Source organism: Salvelinus sp. IW2-2015, unplaced genomic scaffold, assembly GCF_002910315.2.
Source record: "Salvelinus sp. IW2-2015 unplaced genomic scaffold, ASM291031v2 Un_scaffold1120, whole genome shotgun sequence".
NCBI lineage: Eukaryota > Metazoa > Chordata > Actinopteri > Salmoniformes > Salmonidae > Salvelinus > Salvelinus sp. IW2-2015.
In genome coordinates this window covers 208,193-219,127 of record NW_019942736.1, presented here as the reverse complement: position 1 = coordinate 219,127, position 10,935 = coordinate 208,193, and the positions used below count along the sequence as shown (strand labels likewise).

The window sequence follows — 10,935 nt, the reverse complement described above, 5'->3', positions numbered from 1 at the left end:
TGTGTGTGTGTGTGTGTGTGTGTGTGTGTGTCTGTGTCTACTAGGTGATTGTGTGTGTGTCTGTGCATGCTGGGTGTCTGTGTGAATATATAGCTGTGACCTTGAAGCAACAAAATGGGACATTGAAGATAAACCTGTCTCCTCCTCCTACATTTCCTCTCTATCTCATCCCTCCACACTTCCCTCTCCCTCTCTCTATCACCCATTCACCTGTCTCTTCAATATTTCCTCCCTGCGTCCCATACCCCCCTACCCTTCTTTATTCAATGCTAAAATAACATTTCTAGATTATTTCGTTTGGTTTGTTATCTATTTGTTGTGGAGATCTGAGAGTAGAAATGCCACTGTTTTCTAAATTGTCCCATTGCGAAAGATTTATCGTGGCCTACCAGGTGTATGTACTGTATGCCTTAAAGACTGTGTGTGTGGCTGTAAGCTAGAGAGAGTGAACGTCTGAGTTTGCGTTATTTGTGTATTTGCGTGTGTTTTTACAGATGTAGGATCTTAATTTGAGAAAATAGTCCTGCAGCTACATAAAATGTGAATTATAATGTGGATTATATATATTTTTAAATTAAAGTGGAAATTACTTTAAGCGTTTTTAAAACTCAAACACACTACATTTTCTACAATAGAATATATTATTAATGATGTAAACATGTCACCCCCTGACCTTAGAGAGCTTTTTATGTCTCTATATTTTGGTTTGGTCAGGGTGTGATTGGGTGGGCATTCTATGTTCATTTTTCTATGTGTTGTGTTTCTATGTTTTGGCCGGGTATGGTTCTCAATCAGGGACAGCTGTCTATCGTTGTCTCTGATTGGGAACCATACTTAGGTAGCATTTTCCCCACCTCTGTTTTGTGGGTAGTTATTTTCTGTTTCGTGTTTTCTGCACCTGACAGGACTGTTTCGGTTTCGTTTCTCACTTTGTTGTTTTGTTCTAGTGTTCAGTGTTAATAAATATCATGAACACTTACCACGCTGCGCTTTGGTCCGATCCTTCCTCATGCAACGAGGACCGTTACAATACACCAAGAATTTGGAACATCTTGATATTGACTTGCATATGTATGTAATTTAGGTGCAAAATTGGCTGGATGTCCTTTGGGTGGTGGACCATTCTTGATACACACGGGAAACTGTTGAGCGCGACAAACCCAGCAGCGTTGCAGTTCTTGACACAAACCGGTGCGTCTGGCACCTACTATCACTTAAATATTTTGTCTTGCCCATTCACCTTCTGAATGACACACATACACAATCCATGTCTCAATTTCCTCAATAATTAAAAACCCTTCTTTAACCTGTCTGTCACGATCGTGTTGACGTGAAAGAGAGGACCAAGGCGCAACATGACTTGAATACATCTTCTTTAATTATAACGACGAAGATGAACACGTAACACTTAACACACTAACCAAACAACAAACGATCGTGAAACCTAAAACGCAAGTGCACACACAAACTACTTACGTCGACATGTACAATGACCCACAAACAGCTAAAGCCTATGGCAGCCTTAAATATGGCTCCCAATTAGAGACAACAGAAATCAGCTGTCTCTAATTGAGAACCCATTCCGGCCACCATAGACTTTCCTAGTAAACTACACACCCATAGACACAGCTAGATAACATACACTCAACACAAAACCATAAACTACAACCAACACCCCCTCTACCATATAATACCCCAAAATACACACATACCCCATGTCACACCCTGACCAACTAAAATAATAAATAAAACAATAATACTAAGGCCAGGGCGTGACACTGTCTCCTCCACCTTCATCTACACTGAATGAAGTGATTTAACAAGTGACATCAATAAGGGATCATAGTTTCACCTGGATTCACCTGGTCAGTCTATGTCATGGAACAGCAGGTGACCTTAAAGTATTTTAACACCTAACAACATAAAAAAATCCCCACAATCCCTCTCCCAAACACCCTCTTACATGGTTCTTCCAGCCGGATATGAGCTGTAGTGATTTAAAGATTTGTGTGTGTTGTGTGTGTGTGTGTGTGTGGTGTTGTGTTGTGTGTGTGTGTGTGTGTGTGTGTGTGTGTGTGTGTGTGTGTGGTGTGTGTGTGTGTGTGTGTGTGTGTGTGTGGTGTGTGTGTGTGTGTGTGTGTTACCTCTATGTCAGGTCTGGCCAGCAGCCTGAGAAGTTGATGCTGTCCTCTCTGGTCAGAATGGCCACTGCCTCTTCTCTGTTCTGGTATATCAATACCATTTATCTAGTAGGAAACAGGAAGACATTATGGACTGATTTGGATATCAATACCATTTCTCTAGTGGGAAACAGGAAGACATTATAGACTGATCTGGATATCAATACCATTTATCTAGTAGGAAACAGGAAGACATTACATTATAGACTGATCTGGATATCAATACCATTTCTCTAGTGGGAAACAGGAAGACATTACATTATAGACTGATCTGGATATCAAACCATGTATCTAGTAGGAAACAGAAAGACATTACATATAGACTGATCTGGATTTCAATACCATTTATCTAGAGAAACAGGAAGACATTATAGACTGATCTGGATATCCATACCATTTATCTAGTGGGAAACAGAGGAGACATTATAGACTGATCTGGATATCAATACCATTTATCTAGTAGGAACAGGAAGAATTATAGACTGATCTGGATATCAATACCATTTATCTAGTGGGAAAACAGGAAGACATTATAGACTGATCTGGATATCAATACCATTACTCTAGTAGGAAACAGAAGACATTATGGACTGATCTGGATATCAATACCATTTATCTAGTAGGAAACAGGAAGACATTATAGACTATCTCGATATCAATACCATTTATCTAGTAGGAAACAGGAAGACATTATGGACTGTTCTGGGATATCATTACCATTTATCTAGTAGGAAACAGGAAGACATTATAGGACTGATCTGGATATCAATACCATTTATCTAGTGGGAAACAGGAAGACATTATGGACTGATCTGGATATCAATACCATTTATCTAGTGGGAAACAGGAAGACATTATGGACTGTGGGATGTTCATACAAAGTGGTTAAAACATTATGCAATCAATATGATTCATATCCAGGGTTTGGGTCAATTATAGTGAATAAGGAGGAAAATTGGAGTTGAATTGTATTGATGTTGTCACGTTCCTGACCTGTTTTCCTTTGTTTTTGTATTTGTTTTAGTTGGTCAGGGCGTGAGTTGGGTGGGTTGGTCTAGGTTTGATTTTCTATGTTGGGATTTTGTGTTCGGCCTGGTATGATTCTCAATCAGAGACAGCTGTCAATCGTTGTCCCTGATTGAGAATCATACTTAGGCAGACTGGGTTTCACCTGTGTTTTGTGGGTGTTTGTTTCCTGTCTCTGTGTTTGTTCTGCACCAGATAGGACTGTCTCGGTTTTCACGGTTTGTTATTTTTTGTTGTTGTTTGTAGTGTTCACTTGTGCTTTATTAAACATGTTGAACACTAGCCGCGCTGCACTTTGGTCCTCTCCTTCACCCCTGGAAGAAAGCCGTTACAGATGTACTGGTTCATGACTTGACAATATCATCACCCCCTTTATGTCAATGTAAAAAGAGAAGCTCATGATTCTACTGTGCAGTTCCACAAATTGTCCTCGCACATGATATCCATTTTGTCTTAGTCCACAAGCTCAAATTAAATCAGATCACAAGTCAAATGCTTCGTAAACAACAGGTGTAGACAAACAGTGAAATGCTTCCTGACGGGACCTTCTCAACAATGAGGAGAGACATAAATAATAATAATAATAACAACATGAGGAATAAATAATCAATGAGTAACGATAACATGGCTATATACCTGGGGTACCAGTACTGAGTCAATGATAACATGGCTATATACCTGGGGTACCAGTACTGAGTCAATGATAACATGGCTATATACACAGAGTACCAGTACTGAGTTAACGATAACATGGCTATATACACAGAGTACCAGTACTGAGTCAATGATAACATGGCTATATACACAGAGTACCAGTACTGAGTCAATGATAACATGGCTGATATACACAGAGTACCAGACTGGTTAATGATAACATGGTATATTACACAAGAGTACCAGTACTGAGTCAATGATAACATGGCTAATATACACAGAGTACCAGTACTGAGTTAATGATAACATGGCTATATACACAGAGTACCAGTACTGAGTCAATGTGCAGGGGTACGAGGTAATAACATGTCTATATACCTGGGGTACCAGTACCGAATCCATGTGCAGGGGTACAAGGTAATTGAGGTAGATATGTACATATACACTATATACAAAAGTATGTGGACACCCTTTCAAATGAGTGGATTCGGCTATTTCAACCACACCTGTTGCTGACATGTGTATAAAATTGAGCACACAGCCATGCTATCTCCATAGACAAACACTGCCAGTAGAATGGCCTTACTGAAGAGCTCAGTGACATTCAATGTGGCACCGTCACAGGATGCCACCTTTCCAACAAGTCAGTTTATCCAATTTCTGCCCTGCTAGAGCTGCCCTGGTCAACTGTAAGGGCTGTTATTGGTGGGGCCTCCCAGGTGGCGCAGTGTGTCACCAGAGATTCTGGGTTCTAGTCCAGGCTCTGTCGCAGCCGGCCGCGACCGGGAGGCCCATAGGGCGGCGCACAATTGGCCCTGCGTTGTCTGTGTTAGGGAGGGTTTGTCCGGCAGGGATATCCTTGTCTCATCGCGCACTAGCGACTCCTGTGGCGGGCCGGGCGCAGTGCACGCTGACCAGGTCGCTAGGTGTACGTGTTTCCTCTGACACATTGGTGCGGCTTGCTTCTGGGTTGGATGTGCATTGTGTTAAGAAGCAGTGCGGCTAGGTTGGTTTGTGTTTCGGAGGAGTCCGTACGGGAGTTGCAGCGATGACACAAAACTGTAACTTCTACCAATTGGAAACCACGAAATTGGGGAGAAAAAATGAGTAAAAAATATGTATATATAAAATAAAATAAATGTGCTGTTATTGTTAAGTGGAAACATCTAGGAGCAACAACGGCTCAGCCGCAAGGTGGTAGGCACACAAGCTCACAGAACGGGACCGCCAAGTGCTGAAGCACGCAGTGCGTAAAAATCATGTCCTCGTTTGCAACACTCACTACTGAGTTCCAAACTGGCTCTGGAAGCAACGACAGCACAAGAACTGTTCATAGGGAGCTTCACGATATGGGTTTCCATGGCCGAGCAGCCGCACACAAGCCTAAGATCACCATGCAATGCCAAGGATCGTCTGGAGTGGTGTAAATCCAGTGGCATTTTCCATCCAAGTTGTCAGACCCCGGTGGTTTGTCATTGTTGATAGACAACAATATTTGTTCACCTCTTCCACACTCACTTTACGGAATTCAAAATTGCAATGCTTGACTAATTATACTTGGATGTGTAGTGTCAGCGTTTGTTGCTGGCATTTCATGCTTAGGTTTGCTAATCCTGCCAATGAAAAAATCATTAAAGTAATTGGCAATATCAGTGGGTTTTGTGATGAATAAGCCATCTAATTCAAAAAATTATGGAGCCGAGTTTGCCTTGGGCCCCAAATTTAACTCAAGGTACTGCAAATATTTTTACTATCATTCTTTGTATAATTTATTTTTGTTTCATAGGATAGTTTCTTCTTTTTATTCAGTTTAGTCAGATGATTTTCTCAATTGGCAGTTTGTTTGCCAATCGGTTGTGCAGCCAGATGTCTCGTCTAATCCGGCGTTTGACGTCACCGGTTTATTAACAACCATTATTACGTGCACCTGCCATCAATCATTACTCGCACCTGCTCCTCATGATGAGGCACACCTGGATTCCATTTCCTCTCTCATTACCTCCACTATATCTAGCATTCACTTAGGTTTATTCCCCAGGCGGTATTGATGTTGTTTCATGTCCGTATGCTACTCTTGTTTCAGTCCATGTTTCGTTTATTATTAAACTCACCCCCTGCACTTGCTTCCCGACTCCCAGCGTTTACGTTACACCAGACTTATTTCTAATTTATTTTGCCTCATCCCTCTCAAACATACAATTTTACAATTCCTCATCAATCCACAGTTTTTTTTCTTAAAACCTTTTTTCAAATTTTTGCCTAAAATGACATACCCAAATCTAACTGCCTGTAGCTCAGGCCCTGAAGCAAGGATATATCATGACACAAGGTGAGACGCAGATGCAAACACAGGAGGCAGATGATTGGCGTCGTACAATGTTTATTAATCCAAAAGGAACAGGCAAGAGAATACTCGTGGACAGGCAAAAAGGTCAAAACCAGATCGGAGTCCAGGAGGTACAGAGTGGCAGACAGAATGGTCAGGCAGATGGGTACAAAGTCCAGAAACAGGCAAGGGTCAAAACCGGGAGGACAAGAAAAGGTAACGTAACAAAATGTGGGAAAAGTCAAGGGGTCTGAATACTTTCCGAATGCTCTGTATATAAATATATGAAGTAATTATTAATAAAGGTACCAGTGTTCAATGACTATGTACATAAGGATCTAAGGTCAAATCAAATCCAATTTTATTGGTCACATGGTTAGCAGATGTTAATGCGTAGTGTAGCGAAATGCTTGTGTTTCTAGTTCCAGCAATGCAGTAATATCTAACAATTTCACAACAACTACCTTATACACACAAGTGTAAAGGAATGAATAAGAATATGTACATATAAGTATATGGATGAGCGATGGCCGTGCGGCATATACAAGATGCAGTGGATGGTATAGAGTACAGTATATACATATGAGATGAGTAATGTAGGGTATGTAAACATTATATAAAGTGGCATTGTTTAAAGTGACTATTGATATATTTACTACTTTTATTATTAAAGTGGCTCGAGATTTGAGTCAGTATGTTGGCAGCAGCCACTCAATGTTAGTGATGGCTGTTTAACAGTCTGATGGCCTTGCGATAGAAGCTGTTTTTCAGTCTCTCTGTCCCAGCTTTGATGCACCTATCCTGACCTCACCTTCTGGATGATAACGGGGTGAACAGGCTGTGTCTCTGGTGGTTGATGTCCTTGATGTCCTTGATGATCTTTTTGGCCTTCCTGTGATATCGGGTGGTGTAGGTGTCCTGGAGGGCAGGTAGTTTGCCCCCGGTGATGCGTTGTGCAGACCTCACTACCCTCTGGAGAGCCTTACGATTGTGGGCGGAGCAGTTGCCGTACCAGGCGGTGATACAGCCCGACAGGATGCTCTCGATTGTGCATCTGTAAAGGTTTGTGAGTGTTTTCGGTGACAAGACAAATTTCTTGAGTGTGAGGTTATTTTCCTGACACCACACTCCGAGGGCCCTCACCTCCTCCCTGTTGGCTGGCTCGTCGCTGTTGGTAATCAAGCCTACCACTGTAGTGTCGTCTGCAAACTTGATGATTGAGTTAGAGGCGTGCATGGCCACGCAGTCATGGGTGAACAGGGAGTACAGGAGAGGGCTGAGAATGCACCCTTGTGGGGCCCCAATGTTGAGGATCAGCGGGGGGGAGATGTTGTTTCCTACCCTCACCACCTGGGGGCGGCCCATCAGAAAGTCCAGCACAGGGCGGGGTCGAGACCCAGGGTTTCGAGCTTAATGACGAGTTTGGAGGGTACTATGGTGTTAAATGCTGAGCTGTAATCGATGAACAGCATTCTCACATGGGTATTCCTCTTGTCCAGATGGGTTAGGGCAGTGTGCAGTGTGGTTGCGATTGCGTTGTCTGTGGACCTATTGGGTCGGTAAGCAAATTGGAGTGGGTCTAGGGTGTCAGGTAGGGTGGAGGTGATATGATCCTTGACTAGTCTCTCAAAGCACTTCATGATGACGGAAGTGAGTGCTACGGGGCGATAGTCGTTTAGCTCAGTTACCTTAGCTTTCTTGGGAACAGGAGCAATGGTGGCCACCTTGAAGCATGTGGGAACAGCAGACTGGGATAGGGATTGATGTAATATGTCCGTGAGCAAAGAAGTTGTTTAGTTTGTCTGGGAGCAAGGCATCGTGGTCTGCGACAGGGCTGGTTTTCTTTTTGTAGTTCGTGATTGACTGTAGACCCTACCACACATACGTCTCATGTCTGAGCCGTTGAATTGCGGCTCGACTTTGTCTCTATACTGACGCTTAGCTTGTTTGATTGCATTGTGGAGGGAATAGCTACACTGTTTGTATTCGGTCATGTTTCCAGTCGCCTTGCCACGATGCCTCCTTTCTTTTTGATGACCAATTTACACCTTTTACCAAAGAGCACCTTCTATATACCAAAATGTACTATTGTGTACCTTAGTAGCGCTTCCCTTCCTCCTCTTTCTACTAGTAGGATCAGATTGGTCAGACCAGCGTTGAACAGACCTGAGCACGGGCGTTTCCTGTTTTAGTTTCTGTCTATAGGCTGGGAGTAACAAAATGGAGTCATGGTCAGATTTGCCGAGAGGAGGGCTATGTATGCGTCACGGAAGTTTGAGTAGCAATGATCCAGAATGCTGCCAGCCCGGGTTGCGCATTCGATATGCTGAAAGCCTTGTTTTCAGATTAGCTTTGTTAAAACCCCCAGCTACAATAAATGCAGCCTCAGGATATGTGGTTTCCAGTTTACATAGAGTCCAGGGAAGTTCTTTCAGGGCCGTCGAGGTGTCTGCTTGGGGGGGAGGGGGGGTGATTATAATCGAAGAGAATTCTCTTGGTAGATAATGCGGTCGGCATTTGATTGTAAGGAATTCTAGGTCAGGTGAACAAAAGGATTTGAGTTCCTGTATGTTGTTTTAATCGCACCACGACTCGTTAATCATAAGGCATACACAGGGTAGAGTACCGGGTGGTTTGGAACGAGAAACCAACATCAGTAACCATGGTGATATGGAGCAGTGATGGGCCATTATTTTCCACTCCCTGGCAGGCAGCTCACAGAGACTTTTATCGTGTTGAGTAAAAGTTGCGTCATCCTTCGTTCCTTCTCCTCTATTCTTAGGCAGAGCTGTCAGCCTGTCACTGGGGCACTCTCTCACCACCCAGTAACAGCACAGAAAGTGGCTAAAGCTCTACTAGAGACTGGAAGTGAAGTGAATTGGCCTACTTTGTCAAGTGGGTGGGGTGTGTGTGTGTTGGCCTACCTGCAGAATTCTGTCTCCTTCACGGATACGTCCGTTCTTTGCTGCTATACTGTTGGGATTGACCTGAAGAGAAGAGATGAGTTATGGGCCAATGTAGTACACTAATTTCAAGGATTAGTACCAGACTTTGTTTTTCTATATTTTAATTGGTCTTGGTCTCAACATGGTCTTGGTCTCAACATGGTCCCAACATGGTCTTGGTCTCAACATGGTCTTAACATGGTCTTGGTCTCATCTTAACCATGGTCATTCGGTCTCACACATGGGTCTTAACATGGTCCTTGGTCCTTGGTCTCACATGGTCTTAACATGGTCCTTGGTCCCAACATGGTCTTAACATGGTCTTGGTCTCCAATGGTCTAACATGGTCTTTTGGTCTTAACATGGTCTTGGTCTTGGTTAAGCTGGCCACATGGTCTTAACATGGTCTTGGTCCCAACATGGTCTTAACATGGTCTTGGTCTCCACATGGTCTCCACATGGTCCTTACACATGGTCTTGGTCTTAACATGGTCTTGGTCTCTAAGGTCTATGGTCTTGGTCTCCACATGGTCTTAACATGGTCTTGGTCCACATGGTCTTAACATGGTCTTGGTCTCACAATGGTCTTTAACATGGTCTTGGTCTCCACATGGTCTAACATGGTCTTGGTCTTAACATGGTTTGGTCTCATCATGGTCTTGGTCGTCACATGGTCTTGGTCTTGGTCCAACATGGTCTTTGGTCTTGGACTCATCATGGTCTTGGTCTCAACATGGTCTTGGCTTGGACTCATCATGGTCTTGGTCTAACATGGTCTTGGTCTTGACTCATCATGTCTTTGGTCTCATCATGGTCTTGGTCTTGTCTCAACATGGTCTTTGGTCTCAACATGGTTTGGTCTTGGACTCATCATGGTCTTGGTCCCAACATCGGTCTTGGTTCTTGACTCATCATGGTCTTGGTCCTCAACATGGTCTTGGTCTTGGACTCATCATGGTCTTGTCTTCAACATGGTATTGGTCTTGGTCCCAACATGGTCTTGGACTCATCATGGTATTGGGTCTCAACATGGTATTTGGTCTTGGCCCAACATGGTCTTGGACTCATCATGGTCTTTAAATGGTCTTGGTCTTGGTCCTATCGTGGTCTTGGTCTCATCTGGTCTCATCATGGTCTTGGTCTCATCATGTCTTTACATGGTCTTGGTCTTGGTCTCACCGTGGTCTTGTCTGGTCTCACCATGGCTCTTGGTCTCATCATGGTCTGGTCTTAACATTGTCTTCGGTCTCATCGTTGTCTTGGTCTCATTCGCTGGTCTGGTCTCATATGGTGCTTGGGTCTCACCAATGTCATGGTCTTAACATGGTCCTTGGTCTCATCAATGTATGGTCTCAACATGGTCTTGGCTCTCATCATGGTCTCAACATGGTATTGGACTCAACACTGGTCTTGGTCTCATAATGGTCTAAACATGGTACCTGGTCTCAACATGGTCTTGGTCCCAATATAGTCTTGGTCTTCATCATGGTTCAATCATGGTCTGTCCCAACATGGCTTGGCTCATCATGTCTCAACTGGTCTTGGTCCCAACATGGTCTTGGTCCTCATCATGGTCTCAGCATGGTCTTGGTCCTTCACATGGTCTTGATTCTTGGTCTTAACATGTCTTGGTCTTGGTCTCAACATGGTTTGGTCTTAACAGGATCTTGGTCTTGGTCTTAACATCGGTCTTGGTCTTGGTCTTAACATGGCTCTTGGTCTTGGTCTCAACACGTGTCTTGGTCTTGGTCTTAACATGGTCTTGGTCTTGGTCTTAACATGGTCTTGGTCTTGGTCTCAACAT

At 43.4% G+C, this 10,935-nt stretch overlaps 1 pseudogene; it reads right to left on the bottom strand.

Annotated features, from left to right (window-relative positions):
* LOC112069785 (PDZ domain-containing protein 4-like) overlaps positions 1–10,935 on the bottom strand; it is a 68,944-nt pseudogene that overhangs the window by 22,323 nt on the left and 35,686 nt on the right.